The sequence below is a fragment of the Taudactylus pleione genome, unplaced genomic scaffold, assembly GCF_031769625.1.
Source record: "Taudactylus pleione unplaced genomic scaffold, aTauple2 ptg000016l, whole genome shotgun sequence".
Lineage (NCBI taxonomy): Eukaryota > Metazoa > Chordata > Amphibia > Anura > Myobatrachidae > Taudactylus > Taudactylus pleione.
In genome coordinates this window covers 5,385,425-5,401,280 of record NW_028284418.1, presented here as the reverse complement: position 1 = coordinate 5,401,280, position 15,856 = coordinate 5,385,425, and the positions used below count along the sequence as shown (strand labels likewise).

General features: G+C 41.6%; 1 protein-coding gene across 1 annotated transcript in view; it reads right to left on the bottom strand.

The window, feature by feature from the left end:
- Nucleotides 1-3,919: 3,919 nt before the first annotated feature.
- KCNJ2 (potassium inwardly rectifying channel subfamily J member 2) overlaps nucleotides 3,920-15,856 on the bottom strand; it is a 97,177-nt gene continuing 85,240 nt past the window's right edge. Inside the window, exon 3 of the transcript XR_015878793.1 lies at nucleotides 3,920-4,830. The gene's annotated coding sequence lies outside the window, so the exon portion shown is untranslated. The remainder of the gene's footprint in view (nucleotides 4,831-15,856) is intronic.

The window sequence follows — 15,856 nt, the reverse complement described above, 5'->3', positions numbered from 1 at the left end:
TCATTCCATGAAATTGGGTATTTTGGGACAGGGATAATGCAATCGCACGTAAACACCCTGACATGGGAGTGTCATGGCCATGTATCAAAAGCTCCGTGTGATATTGAATATAGGCAAGTAAAGCCTGTTTCTGACAGATCTGTTGCACCTAGCATGGGATCTTCGCATGTGGCAATACTAATGATGATGGTTGCAGCGGTTGGCTCAATATCAATGGGCTGCACTGCTCTCCGCTTGCAGATGCTTGGACCCCCGCATAAGCTCTATGGATTCTTGCATAAGGCAGTAAACCAGGCATCTGTGACTGCCCACTACTACAGCCACTGTGCATGTCAATCAGAATCAGCCCCAGGGTGGGAATATGTTTGCACAGCAATAGTATGTAGGAACATGCTCTGAATTTAAGAACATAAATAAATAACTCTCCTTTCCGCACACACTTCTGCACAAACCTCCACAAGTGACTAGATAAAGGGTAAAATTTCCGCTCATTACTGATGGTTCTCCGGTAGGTGACAGTCACCAGAACATTCACAAGGCATAATGATCACATGTGCACATGTTATACACTGAGCACCTCAGAGAATAATGTACAGCAATAGTCACTGAAGTAACAATATATGCTGTCAGGAGTCAGGACCCTTATAATGGAATCTGTATGATTTACCGACGGACAGAGGGCCGACAGCGGAATTTCGATAGTGTACATCACGGCAGGGGCCAGTAAGTAGCCTAACCCTCCCCCTATCCCCCCTTAAACCTAACCCTCACCCGGTGGTGCGTAAGCCTAACCTCTCCCTGGTGGTGCCTAACCCTAATCTCCCCTTAGTGATGCCTAAACCTAACCCCCCCTTCCCGTCCGCCGACATCTTGACTGGATCCCATTATAACACCTATTACTACACCATTCCCACCAATGTGAATTCATCTCATGCATTTAATCTGAATTTGGGGATTATCACAAATTATTGTTGACTATTATAGTACAAATCAAAAGCTCTTTCTAATTCTTGTATATTCTCATATCAAATTCTAAATGTGATTTGTCAGAATTTACCTTAATTTACATTAATTCAATATAACTCATCATTTCCTACTCTTTATTCTACAAGGATGTTACCTTTCTGAATATGTCACATGCAAGTTTGTCATCTTCAGGTATAGGACCTGATTCAGAGCCGCTCGCTAGATGCTACCGCTTGCACCCAACGTATGCAAATTTGGCAAAGTGACAGCATGGCAGGTGCTCGCTCGCAAAGGCATAAGCACGCCCACTTTGTCTAGGCTAGCGATCACTTTGTGTATGCAGACGCCCATTAGCGTATGTAAATACGCCCACTTGCGCACGTCATCTCCAGGAAGTGCATTAAAACATTGGTACATCGAGGACCATCGGAAGCGCTTGTGGTTGCCTTACCTTACCACAAGCACTGCGAAGATTTCTGTGTAAAAAAAAGTCTGGTGACGTGTACTATGACGCTGTCTGATAATTATGCACACCTTACAAACGGCGTTGCTACACTCAGGCACGCCTGCATTTGCACCTCCACTCCCCGTTATTAGTGTCCTACCCCTGTTACCACCCACTTCTGTATAGGGAGAGCTAGCCCATGTGATATCAACCAGATTGTTAATTATTTGCAAAAAGGTATTTCTTGCACAATACAATCTGTTAAAATAGGCAAACAACACACTTGACTATTGCCATATTATCCGTATCACTCTTAAAAAATTCCACACTATTTAATTTATTTTATGCTTGCAATGCTGGCTGACCGTTTACATAATTTCACATGTTAGAAGCTTCCTTGGTGCTTGTTTATAAGGTGTTAGGTGATGTTGACCTGGCAGCCAAGGTACCGCATGGTATTGTATATACAGTATTAAGCTGGCCACACATCTAAAGATTATCTGTCCAACCAGCCAACTAGTTGATTGGTTGGAATGTAAATCTGGTGATGTATGGGAGTAACTGATGATCAGCAATTTGCTCCTAAATGCCAGAAAACAGATGAAATGGTCGTCAGACAAGTTTGTTAAATGTTTGTTCTAAACTATTTGTTCAAACCACAATTTTTGACCATTTTCCGGCATTTGGGAGCAAATTGCTGATTGTCATTTGCTTTCATTCCTTACCAGATTTTCATTCCAACCAATCAACTAGTTGGCTGGTCGGACAGATAATCTGTAGATGTGTGGCCAGCTTAACTCCCTGCATGATAAATGACAATTTCTCCCAGTATGGGTACTCTTTCATTGTGGGGATGGGGTAGACGCAGGTACTGCTCAGACGTAGTAGGTGGGGAAATACTTTCCTTTTACACTTACTGTACCATGCAATTGTTGGATGTCCTTTGCATTTGTTGTACGGTCTTGTATTTACTTGCATGATTATTTCCTTTTCATCAACAGAGCTAGACATTACTTGGCTAGTACTTGTCATCGGAATGAGCAGTACTGTATACATAACTTTATTTTTCAAGTTATATGACAGCTGTATAATGGGGGTAAGGAGCAAATGTGATAAGTTGCTGTGCTTTGAACCAAGTATTTATGTTTTGCAAGCGTTCGTCTTAGTCTATTTGCCAGTGCCAGGATTTTGGTTTATAGCACAGTGGTAAAGTTTCACCCTCATCTAATTTCAGCATCAATGCAACATACAAAACCTACATCCTCATCTCTCTAAGAATGGCTATCGCATCGCAGCACTACTGTGTCATGATCCTTATCCTCAAACTGCTACAATTAGTCACTGGCTGTAATTTCAGATGTACTTACTGTTTTCACCACTGCAAGAACCAGATATACTGTCCTCAATGTCCATATAGGTCCAAATAAATAAAGAAAGGTCTGTGTCCAGATTTGATGAAGGATATGATAGACATACGTTATCACCTGAACTGCTAGCATGGACTATCCAGTCCATAAACTTCTTTGTTTACATACAAAACATTAAGGGCAGCCTGTAATATTTTTGGAAGACTATTTTTGTTTCTACATTCAAGCCATCATTTTCTATACAGTGGCTTCATAATGAAAAAGTGCTTTAAACCATTCAGCGCTAAGGACAAGTGGTGCTATTCCTCAGAACATAACTCAGAAGTACTAAGAACAAGTCTGATATGTTTTCAACACTATATAATAAAATAATGGGAAAAAGGGGTACAAAAATTGGGCGCTTCAAATACATAAATTATAAATAATAAAAAAGCACATGAGCAATCAATATACTTTCCCTTAGAATCGTAGTTCCTCCAATGGAGTTTTTGTCTCTTACAGTGTATTCTGTGCATTCGGATGTATATCCTCTCCTCTTTGCATAAGATGTAGCAGGTGAAGAAAAGAAAATTGCCAATATGTCAGTCACCTATACTTTTGTCATATGCAAGAGGGAGACAGAGTGTGTCGACATAAAATACCTCTGTATATTGAAAGTGCGTACCCCATTCACAGGTGGAAGTGAATAGTAGATCCTTAAAAGGTATCTTTAGGTTCCAAATTCACCCAGTGTGTTACTAAACAAGTTGGTTGTGCATTCTGCGTACCGTGACTCACTTATCAACTGAAGGTAACCACTTATAAAGTTATCTTTTGATATAAAGATGGCGTACCCCAACTCAATCTAAAAGAGATCAGACTCTGCACATCAAGGTTTCTTTTTAACTCAGCGGAGCTATTTCACTTTGATTCACTTTGTAATCCATACTGGATAATGTATCTCTCAATATAAAAAAGGAGTAATCCAGAAAAGTTGTTTATTTAAACAAAACACAAGTCCAAGTAAAAAAATGTAATAAAAGACATCAATCCATTTCAATAAATGGCACTGAGGTGTCTCATGCCAATTATTAGAAAACAACAATAAAAATAGGAAAAGATCATTAAAAAAATCATAAAAAAATTATTAAAATATTCCAGTTTTTCAGCATTGAGGTAGAAAGTATGTAATTCCAAAGACAGTATATGTTTCAACAAACATACCTCAGGCGCTGAAAGGGTAAGTAAGGTCACAGAATCCTCGTTGTCAACGATGTTTCGGCTCGCCCAGGATCCTTTGTCAAGACATGAGGACGATGTGACGAAAGTACTAATTTATACCCCCAGTCTCCTACCAGCATGTGGCATAAGTTAAACCAATGCATATTAGTTGTTTGGGGAGTTACCAAAGTGATATTAAGTGTAATGCCTCCTACCTGTATGTTGACTACGGATCACTCCCTAGAGCTGGCATCTTAAACCTGTGGATTGCAGGCGGAAATGAGTAGTGCGGTTCCCACGTGGCGTCCGCATCTGACCTAGCGGAAGTATAGGTCCGGAGATCTAGTGGTGCGGCACCCACACGTCGTCCACATCTAACTTACCAAAATTAAAGATCCGGCTACATAATGGGTTGCTTAACCCGGGGCACTAGGGGCGGAAGTGAATGGCACAGCATGACTATGCCGTCAGTGTATGTCCAACCGGAGGTGACGTTCCGGTGGAAACCAATGACGCTAGCGTCCAAGCTTAATATTAGGGTATAGTCATGGTAACTTGTACCACAGCACTAGATAGTACTGTTACAATTAGATATAAACACCTGCATATTAATAATAATAAGTAATACATAAACTATTACAATTCAGAACACACTGCATATAAGAAGAACAAAGTTTTATCTGGACATTTTAAACATTAGAGTCCCCATATGAAGAATCCTTTTTTGATGATGATATACTTGTGATGACAAAGTACTTTTTATCTTGGGTCTTCTGATCCCTTATGACTAGATGTTTTGATCTTCATGCCATAGTCCAAAAATTATTCACAACAAAAATCCAAGTCAGTCCACTAGAAAAACATATCAGAATTAACTTCAAAATATCATACATGCACAAGGCGTGAGATTTATTAATTGTATAGTTATGCACACTTACATTCTACAGTATCACTGTAACAGCCTATAGAGGTCCATTAAAAAAAAAGATGTGAGGTTACTTGTCTCAGGCAATGGAAAGGAAAGAGACAAAAGAACATCCAGTGTTCTGTACACAAAACAGAGGTTTGTCATCATTTTAGTATAGGTATTACTGTATGTATTTTTTATTTTTAAGTAACACATTTCTGACAGATTTTAATTAGAACTAGTAACTGAAATAAACTTTACCAAAAATATCCCTGGAAATTATTTAATTGCCAGCACTTTTGAAATTGAAAATAGCTCTGTCAAGAATTCTAGTGAAGAACAAAATAACATTCAGACACCTACAGGGACATACTGTATAGGTATTTTATATAACAAAAGATATACAGGTTACCCATCTGTTGCTAGGAAAATAATATTGTACAAACTCAAACTTATCAGCATCTCTTAATTTTTAAGAGTCTGGAACATTTGTGTTCCCAGAATAATTTGCCTTCTCTGGTACCTTGCCATTAGTCTGTCAACAGGATGACCAAATGCACTTGCCATAAAACCAAATACTATAAAATAACCCCCAGCTGTCCCGATTTAGGTGGGACAGTCTTGATTTTAGAACTCTGTCCAGCTTTCTCGATCTTTGTCCCATAGGTCGGAAAGTTGAGAGGTATGTTCTGTTCACTTCTGGCCTGTATAGCAAAGCAGGGGAAGACAATCGATGTGCAGCTGGCACTCATTCAAGTGCCATTTTTAGTGGAGAGGAAGGTTTTGGGCATAGCTCACCACCCTTTCTTGTAGTGAGGATTTTTATGCAAAGTGACAGTCAGGGACCATTTGGGGATGGTTACAAGGACTGGCGTCAGAACCGCAGGCCTGTCACGGCTGTTTTTGGGGCAAGTCTTAGCCTACTACTGTGATTTCGTACACAGAAAATTTAGAGCCAGTGTCTACACAGCCATTCTGGCTATAGGGTTACTCAGAGGGTCGATTAGCAAAGTATCTGCAAAGACGGCTGCGTGTTTGTATGCACTTGCTTGGATCTGTGAAGCCGTCGGTGGGTGTCTCTATAGATTTCTAGGTGGCTAAATGCGTCAGCATATTGACGCACAGCAGCTGCGTACAGGATTACAGCTGCAATTGCATTAGCATCCATATCTGATATAAGGCCCTAAGCAAACTGAAAATAAAAAAACAACCATTGTGCAGGGCACTATCACACTTCTTCAACTCCATCTAACAGGGTAGGTAGTCTGCAAACTTCACACAGTCAAGCTTCTCACTGACACTGGCCTCCGGGCCTGACTTGGCTGCCATTACTGCACGTAAAGTTTCAGTCATGCCTGCTTCTTTTTTGTGTGTAATCAGTGTTCATTGGCAGTCACAAATGTAGAGAGGCAATGAAAGAATCTTGCCGTTACACAATAATTGTCCCTCTGTGAGTCCCGAACCAGCATCTCCTCTCTGCATCTGTTCACATCTCCTCCCCTGTAGTCATATTCACATTTTAAAGTACAGTCATAACTGGGAATCGAACCTGTCCACTTCATGCTTGGCAGTCAGACAACTTACCGATGAGCCATCTGCTGTTACAAGGGAAGCCTGTACATTCTAACTATATCAAGCTACTTTACATTCCCTTCATTTAAAATATAGTCATAGGGCCTGATTCAGAGCCGAACGCTTTGACCAGAGCGCTTGCTCTGAATCAGGGTCCTCCTCCATGAAAATGGAGCGGCCTCTTGGACACTCGCATAGGTGTGGGTGACCACCCACAGCTATAGCGAGCGTCCATGATGATGGTCGCGATGGTCAAGGCCATCGCGACCATCGGGCTTGCGACGGAGACCCTGCGGTAGGGTCTCGCTGCCGCAAGCCCTGGAGTGATTTTGGCTCTATCAGAGCCAAAATCACTCCCACTGACATCACTAGTGATGTCAGTGGGGCCGGCTTCAGACGGTAGGCATTCCCATGGGAACGCCTCCGTCTGGCACCCACGCCCCCGGCATGCCCACCAAAGGGGGCGTGCTGTCAATCAACATCGAGAGCACGCCCCCTTTGGAGCGAGACCCGGAGCGACGGCTATCCCGTCGCTAGCCGGATCTCGCGCATGCGCACGACGGAGCTCCCTCCATCGTGTGCATGCGCAGTAGCGCACCATCAACCCGCTTGCGAGTGTCTTGCGCTCACGAGCGGGTCTGAATGACCCCCATAGTTCGGAATCAAACCGGTCACTTCATGATTTTCAGTCAAACAGCTTACCATTTGAGCTACCTGCTACTACAGTGAAAGCCTGTGAATTCTAACTATATCAAGCTACTACACATTCTTATCAATCAAAAATACAGTCAGATAGCAGGTGGCAATGCCCATTTTTGAAGCGCACACACAGTTGGGGGGGCGCCATATTTCATCTTTCCCTGGGCGCCAAATATTCTAGTCCTCTGGGGAGGGGGGATAGTAATCAGAGTAAAATGGGTGTATGAGGGTAATAAAATTCCAGCTCAAGGGTCATTGAGTGGATATGGGAGAATTGTAATAGATCAAACATAAACTATTCCACTGCTACCAACAAGCCCGATACTCAGCAGATTATTTATATTCTAACCAGACAATCCATGTAGCAATGAACTCAAGGAAAGAAATAGATCCTCCATATCAGTGTACATATCAATTATTGTAAACCATACAGATATTGTAGGAGGGTGAGGGGTCTACCAGTAAACAGGTATTTCAGCTTTCGTGAATCTAGAAATGGGTAGGTCTATATAATTAAGCAGCCTGGATGCAGGGTCAGATGACACCACCGAGATGCTCCGGGGTGGAAAGTTGGCATGGCGAAAATGCTGTCTAGCATGCCCATTGCGCCCTCGGCCATCCCACTGCTCTCTGTCAGTGAGAATGTCTGCCAGGAGGCTGGCAGGGCAGGTAGCGAGCCATTCAGTATGTAAGCATACTGATTGCTCCCTATCTGTCTCACTTCTGGATAAACTACGGGGAGGAACAGAACTATATTTTTTGCTATACGCTATGAATAGCATGTTATTAACAACAGAGGATCTGTCACAGCAGTTACACGTTATTTTAATATATGAAGCCATTTGGTCCCATTGACTGACAATACAGAATCACACTCCTATGTAATTCTACTCTTATTACACTAAATGGGTACTGTAGACCATTTTCTACTTAGTCTCCTCTCCTTGTCCATCCTGCTTTTAGTCATCCAGTGCTACAGTATATACATACATACACACACGGAAGCAGTAAGGACTCTGTAATGCTCATCACTACACTTGCCTATCACCTACATGAGGTACAACCAGTAGGAGTTGGATAAGTACATGGTAAAGTTCTGAATTGGATACCAATTACCACATGTAATACTGCATTGTACAATGGTCACTAAATTAATTTAGTATTATGCAACTCACTATATCACAGCTGCCCCTTTTACTGATATCTCTGGCTGTACACTCATGGTACAGTGTAAGAGTTCCCACATGCACTTCATCTTCCTTCATTGCCAGGTGAATGGAACAAAGGGCCTGATACAGAGATGGACTCTAATGCGATCGTAGCTGTGTTTTCACACGAAATGCAGCTGCAAAAATATGGTGATGCATGCCAAATCACAGCCAGCATGTAGGTGCCCACTGCTGCCTGCTCATATGCGTACGACATTGCTTACCTGCATAAATATCGTTAGCATTGACGCACATCTAGCGGCCATCTTGCCGTTGCGGCAGGTCTGACCAGCCATAGACACGACAGCTCTCCTAACAGGCAAAGAGCGCTCATGCTGCATAGGAGATCGCTAGGGCTAATTTAGGCACACCCATGTAATGGCGTTTAAACGGTCACACATGCCTGTGTTTTATTGACCACCCCCCTTTACCACTACGTGTCACTCACTTTGAGAGTGGATCCATAATCACAATGCAATCGCTGCGCACTCGCAGTGCGGCTTATACACAAATCATTACTATATAAACAATAAGATAGCAGCGCTAAGTGGATAGAATACAAAATAATAAATTAATACAATTCACAATGAATATTAAACAAATTTAGAACTCAGTACTGAGAATGATAATGAATGATAAAATCAACACATAAACATATAAAATATGTAAAGTGCATTCATAGGCATAAGCTTGAAAAAACCCTGTAGGCACTTGGTATTGCAGTATGACCAACTGGAGATGCACCGTGGGATAAAGTCATATATGGGTAGCAAAGTCCAGTGTTAGTATAGGTATATTACCCGTATCGGATCACAATGATGAGGGATACTTTTAGCAGCTATTGAGCCCGTTTAAAAACACAAAATACCTTCAGCAAGTCAAATTGGGGGGTACCATAGGGAACCCCCATGTCAGAGCATCTTTTGGGGGGTGTCAGGCTGATTTCCCCAAAACTGACAGTACTTTCCGCTTGTTTAACTTTCGCCGGGTCCCATTTCGCCTACTTTCAAATTGAATATGGCGATATGCGGCTCAGCTCAAACTGAATACGGGCCATAGAGGTTTTACTGCACATTGCCTGCCCACAGACCACTCCACTAATAGCAGCTACTGTTTCAAACTTCAAAGGTGAGACAATTAATACTGTCAAAGCGATGTGAGGCTGTTATGGAGCTGTGGGAGACTTATGAAAGAAAATGCTCATCTCTAGAAAGGACACAGGACTGGCACTAGTACAATCAGATATATAGGCCAATAAGGGATGAGAAAGTTTGATTGAAAACTAGTTCAGATCCACAAGATATTCCATGAATAAAATGGAACGTGAGCATAAGGAGCACATAGGAGGACGCCAAATGTTTCGCTTAAAACTAGCTGATTACTGTTAGAAATTTGTTTCTCAGAACATTTATTTTAGAATATCTAGATAAACAAGAGACTGTTCTGTAGCACATAAACAATTTATACATTTACAAAAAGTAACACTAACTACTTGTATCTCCTTTCTCTGCAACTGTAACTGACCCATCTTAACCTGGCTATATAATACAGCCCTGAAGGTTTTATCTTGCTACTACAATAGGCGAACACTCTGGGGTTTCGTTTTTTTTCTTCTCTCTATTCAGAGCCAGCACTAGCTCAGAGAATGGAAAAATAAATTGATTTTTCCTAACGATGCAGCTCAGACAAGATCAGGTTTTTAGTAACTGTGGTCTAACCTCTTTATCAAGGCATATTTACAACTGCAGGACACGGAAACAGTTAGCTGGGATTAGAAAATCCACTTAATTTGTCTTCTGGTGGCAATTTACAATGCAAATTAATTTAATGTATAATTCAGCGTTGTTTCCATCCTCTCAAACTCCTGAAATTACCAAGAAACTAACCTAGAAAAAAAATTTAGGCTTAAAATCTAATAAATTAACTGTTTAATTGCTGTGACCGTAATTAAAAAAAGAATGTAAGATTTGTTTTCCTATAATTATAAAATAAAAAGCTATAATATAAAAAGTTTTTCTATGTATAGTGGGATAGTCATAGTCTTAAAATAATAGTACAGCTGGAAAATAAAAAACATCCTTAATACTAGGAAGGGTGCTATAAAACACCCCTGCCCCCAACAACATACAGGGCCTCATGCACAGTTATACCCCTTTTCCACCTAAATTCCGGGTCTGACCCGGAGTTGGAACAAAGTTCCTATCCGGATCAGATCTGGAATTTTGCCGGCGCCGACTCGGGATATTCCCGAGTCAGCGCCGCTCACACCGCAGTCGGGTCTGCATAGACCAGGCTTTTGCGGAGTGAAAGTGGTCGCTTGGAGATGACGTCATCTCCAAGCGCCACTGAAGCCGGACCAATCGGCCGGCTAGCAGCGCACTCCAGGTCATCGTGACCCGGAGTGCGCTGTTCTCACAGCAGGGTTTCACGGGCTACGCCCGTGTTAAACCCTGCTAGTTACCTGGGTTGGATTGCCGGGTCACTCGACCCGGCGATCCAACTCTCTCCCCTTTTACACCAGGGAGCTGCCCGGGTTAACCCTTCAAAAACCCGGGTTTTAGCTCCGGTGTAAAAGGGGTATAAGACATAAAAGGGTATATTTACTAAGGTGCGGGTTTTTAGAAGTGGTTTTGTTGCCCATAGCAACCAATCAGATTCTACTTAACATTTATCTAGCACCTTCTAGAAGGTAATAGCTAGAATCTGATTAGTTGCTATGGGCAACAAAACCACTTCTAAAAACCAGCATCTTAGTAAATATACCGCAAATTATTTTTGCTGGGTTTTTTTCCTAATGCATTTTTTTCCTACTGCTCATGCACAGTAGAAAGTAGTATGTCTCAGCCTGCATTCATCTCTCATATCCCTGCTTCACCCCTCTGCACTTAGGTAGGTGGAACAAGGGAGTGAAGGGGCAGACCTACTAAGCCAGAGTAGGGGAAGTCGGGGCTAGTTGTTACAGAGGCAAGTTGTTACAATTAATATAAAACCACGCCCACATCGCGCCAAGGCTCGTGCGACTGGGAACAAGTTTGAACATGTTACCGTCAGTGCTCAGCGAAGCAACGCTAACGCAGACATGTTTATGTAATAGGTTCCTAACTAACTATGGGCAACTGGTACTGCCCCGCGGCCCTTGCTTCTTGCTTGTCGGGTGCTTGAAACTTGCAGCCAGAATCAATGCAGCAGTGGCGCCAGTAGCATCCGTTGAACGCTACAGACAGGCACCCTGCCCTGTTTGCTGCCCAGAGAAGAAGACTCTCCGCGCACTGCTGCTAGAGTTCCTGTGTAGGCTGGGCTCTGTTCCCTATGCGCAACGTCATGACATCATGATGAAGGGGCGGGGCTGGCAAGATCCAAGCTGAGGATGATGATTACCAGCATATATCTTGCAATACCCATTAAAAAATGCCATTCCCTGCCACCCCCAACCCCCCTTCCCCCTCCAAAAAAAAAAAAGGGTGCTAGCCTAGTTCTCGGAGAAGCAAAATCAGGAAAATTAAAAACATGCGTTTACCCTGAAATTGCCAAATTCCCTCATGGGGCAAGTCTTGTGGTTGCAAATGTTTTATTTTTTATTAACAAGCTACATGGACTGAAGAGGACACATTTTGATAAAGGTGAGCAATAAATAGGTAAAAGATGAATGTTTGGGGGAATACATTTTTAAATAAAGGATTTTCTCTTATGTTTTTGTGTCTTAAAGAATAAACAGAATACTGCTGGCCCGATTTGGGGGATCTGATAGGTCTTCCTAGAGATGTAACTTGTGACTAAATGTGTCCTGGAAAGTGGTATTTTGCAGAGTTTTGCATTGGTTGGTAATAGCCTTTCAGCCTTTTTTTCAGGATGCATTTTATGTTTATGGTTAAATGCGTACAACTCTGCATGCAGGATTTGTAAAATAATTTGCATACTGACACTGTTCAATTTTATTATCACTCTGCACAAAATAATATGAAGGCTTAGCTGAGAAGATGCGGTATTATCAGCTAAACAAGAAAAATATTATAACTAGTGTTTTATTACAGTAGCTCTTGTTTTACACAATGACAGACCTGGCACATTAAGTGTGGGGTACTAGTCAGTGGACATTTATAAAAACTGAGTGGATTTAATCAATTCAGGGTATTGTCCATTTTTGCTAGTGTGGTTTGCAGTTTCCTCTATGCAGCAATTTTTATAAATGTCACCTAATATGTACAAAATCCCAAAATTTAAATTGCTCACAAAGAGAAAAGTCAGATATTCTGATAATTTTACAGATCCAGTATTTTAAGAACGCATACTAAGGACAGCACACCGGGACCCTGAATGTGAGGGGACAGATTGTGACAACATCCCTGTCTGATAAGAAGTTGGTTAATTACAACACGCAGTGCTCTTTTCCATTGTGCTGTGACTGACTGAAGATTCAATCAATTGGATCAAGCTTATCCATTGGATAGTCATATTGACTGCAATCACATTGAGACAGCCCAGCTATATTGAGAACCCTGTTAGATGTTCTAGCAAAACTGACATATAGGAGATTGTCCATGAGGTTGTTCTGGTGCATTCCCTCAGAGCATTTTAATTAGTTGTACATGTAGCAAATGACAAATATTCCCAGTGAGGGACCTAAAGCAGATGTCTGCACGGGCTATGCAACTAAATTGCCAAGGCACTGCTTAGATACCACTCTTTGAACTGCTTGATACATCTCCCCCTGTGTCCTGTGATCTGCTGTGATGTATGTAATATGATGGGATGTCATTATTACACATATGACATATATGTGCATCACTTTTATCTACCAAACTGGTAGTACACGACTGCTCACATGTTTTACAAGTTTAGCTTGAGCATAAGGGTTCAAGACCAAACTGACTGATATGTTCAGGTATGATTAAGGTCAATAGGCATGTTCCTAGCCTGTTATGAGTGGAAATGTGAACCACAATAACAGGTGTGAATGTGATAAGTTTAATCAATCAACATAGCACTCATATAATTTCACCAAAAGACATTACAAGCATAGCTTACATACTAGAGTAGTGGTTCTCAACCAACCCTCAAGTACCTGTCTGAGAAAGCAGGTGTGATAATTACTGACCTAGCAAAGCAATTAACCTGCATGTGCATGACCAAGCAAAGCAAATTAATTCACATGTGCATGTCCTGTTGGGGTTACTAGAGGACTAAAGTTGAAAACCACTGTTCTAGAGCAGAGATTCTCAAACTCAGTCCTCAGAACCCCACACAGTTCACATTTTCCAGGTCACCTAGCAGGTGCACAGGTGTAGTCATTACTCAGCAACACATTTTAAAAGTTCCACTGGTGGAGCTAATTATTTCATTTGTGATTCTGTGAGGAGACCTGCAAAACATGCACTGTTTGGGGTCCTGAGGACCGAGTTTGAGAACCTGTGTTCTAGAGGAATGGGATTATGAGAGACAGTAGGAGCAACCAGGATAGAAGGATAGAATGATCCTTCAAATTTAAAACACTGGTGTATTCAGTGGGATTTAAAACCAGTACCTTGAGCACTGTGGACTTGAGACCAGTGCTCCAGCCAGTTGAGCCACAGCAGAAGTAGCTGTTCTTCAGTGTTTTCTTCTGGAACACTGTACTTTCATTTTTGAACAATCCCTGCTTTACGCCCACTTGTGGGTACATATGAGCAGGAAGTGAACACATGTTGTGCTGCTGATATTACCTGTCCTTGGGATTGTGCCTGAACCTGCTACTGGTTTTCTGAAGTTTCTCGTAATTAACAGGCTGTTTTGACTATTCTGATTTTGCCAATCCTAACCTGTGCCTGTTTCTGGACCTCTCTTTGTTAGAAGCCTGCCCAATCCTGGATTGTTACTTGTTTGCTCTGCTACAGGTTGAGTCTCCAATATCCAAAATCCTTGGGACCAGGGGTATTTTGGATAACGGAATATTCTGTATTTTGGAATAATTGAATACCATAATGAGGGATATTGGGAATGGGACCCAAATATACACACATAATGCATTTATGTGTTATATACACCTTATACACACAGCCTGCAGGTAATTTTATACAATATTTTCAATAATTTTGTGGCTCAAACAAAGTTTGTGTACATACATGAAATTCAGTTATGTTTCATATACACAAAGCCTGAAGGTAATTTTATACAATATTTTTAATAATTTGTGCCTTAGGCAAAGTTTGTGTATATTGAACCATCAAAAATCAAAGGTTTCATTATCTTAGTCAGGCCAAAAAAATTCTGTATTTCGGAATATTCCATATTTCAGAATATTTGGATATGAGAGACTCAACCTGTATCTACAACTCTGACCACAGACAGAATTTAGACCACCATTTGCCAAGATCCAGCCTGATAGACCATGTGTCTGCATTCAAGTACCTTTGTGTTCCACTCGCCCCTTCCTTGTCCCATATGGTGTTTACCTGATGAACCACAAACTGCGCAGCACAGCAGCACATATCCTCTTGCGTGGGTCATTGGTGAAATCCTGTGCTGTGTTTAGACTATGCGCCCACAGATTAAGCAATGTCAACTAAACTGGCGAGTTTGCAGAATCAATAACTAGCTTTGTAATTCACGACATTATTACCAGCCATACCATGTGAGCTTAACACCATGGAACAAAACAATCTGTCTCCCATGCAGGTGTTGGTGAATCAAGTTCAGATACTCACTAAAGCATTGCAAGATGTATCCCAGTGAGTGGCTGCTCAGGAGTGAGGTGAACCATGCAGCCTTACATAGTTCAGGAAATAATTATCTGAACAGATCAAGGATACATTAGTTCAATATGCAGCAATTACATCTCTAGAAGAACTAATGCATTTATCATATTGATAGTGGATTCAGGTAATGTTGTCATGAAAAAGGTTTCTGTGAGCTGCAGTTGTTGTCTACTCCACAGTTTCTCAAGGATCCTTGATGGAACACAATCCTATGCAGACAGGAGCCTCCTGACTGTACTCTGCTAAAAGGTCTAGGAGACATCTAAATTGGCTTTGTCTGCATTGTGGGCAATAGGGTTGTCTAGGCTGGAATTGTCCTGATTAATTACAGGAGGAGTTCTCAGGCAATTCAGTTACATTTTTTCCAGCTCCCTACAAATTAATTTTCATGTATTCTTCTCTTCCAAGTCTACGGATATAACAGCTCTGTGTCATGGCCCTAAGGTTTTAGGTTTTTTGAAACAGGGCGGGACCCCTTGGGCTAGCTGTATGTGTTTTGGAATGTGAATGAAGCTGGATGGCTTAAATATGCTATTCCTCATGCAGGTCACTAGGAGTAGCAGTGGACTGATGCTGCAGAGTGATTAACAGAACAGGTATTAAGAACAGGTGTAGGCTAGCAGGATAACCAATGGTTGTAGCAGTAAGTAGGATATTGTGAAGTAGACTGCAAGTATACTGGAACTGTGTTCCATGATCACAAATGAACCAGGCTGCAGGAAACACTGGAACTTAAATGCTGAAGTACTAATGGAGCAGGC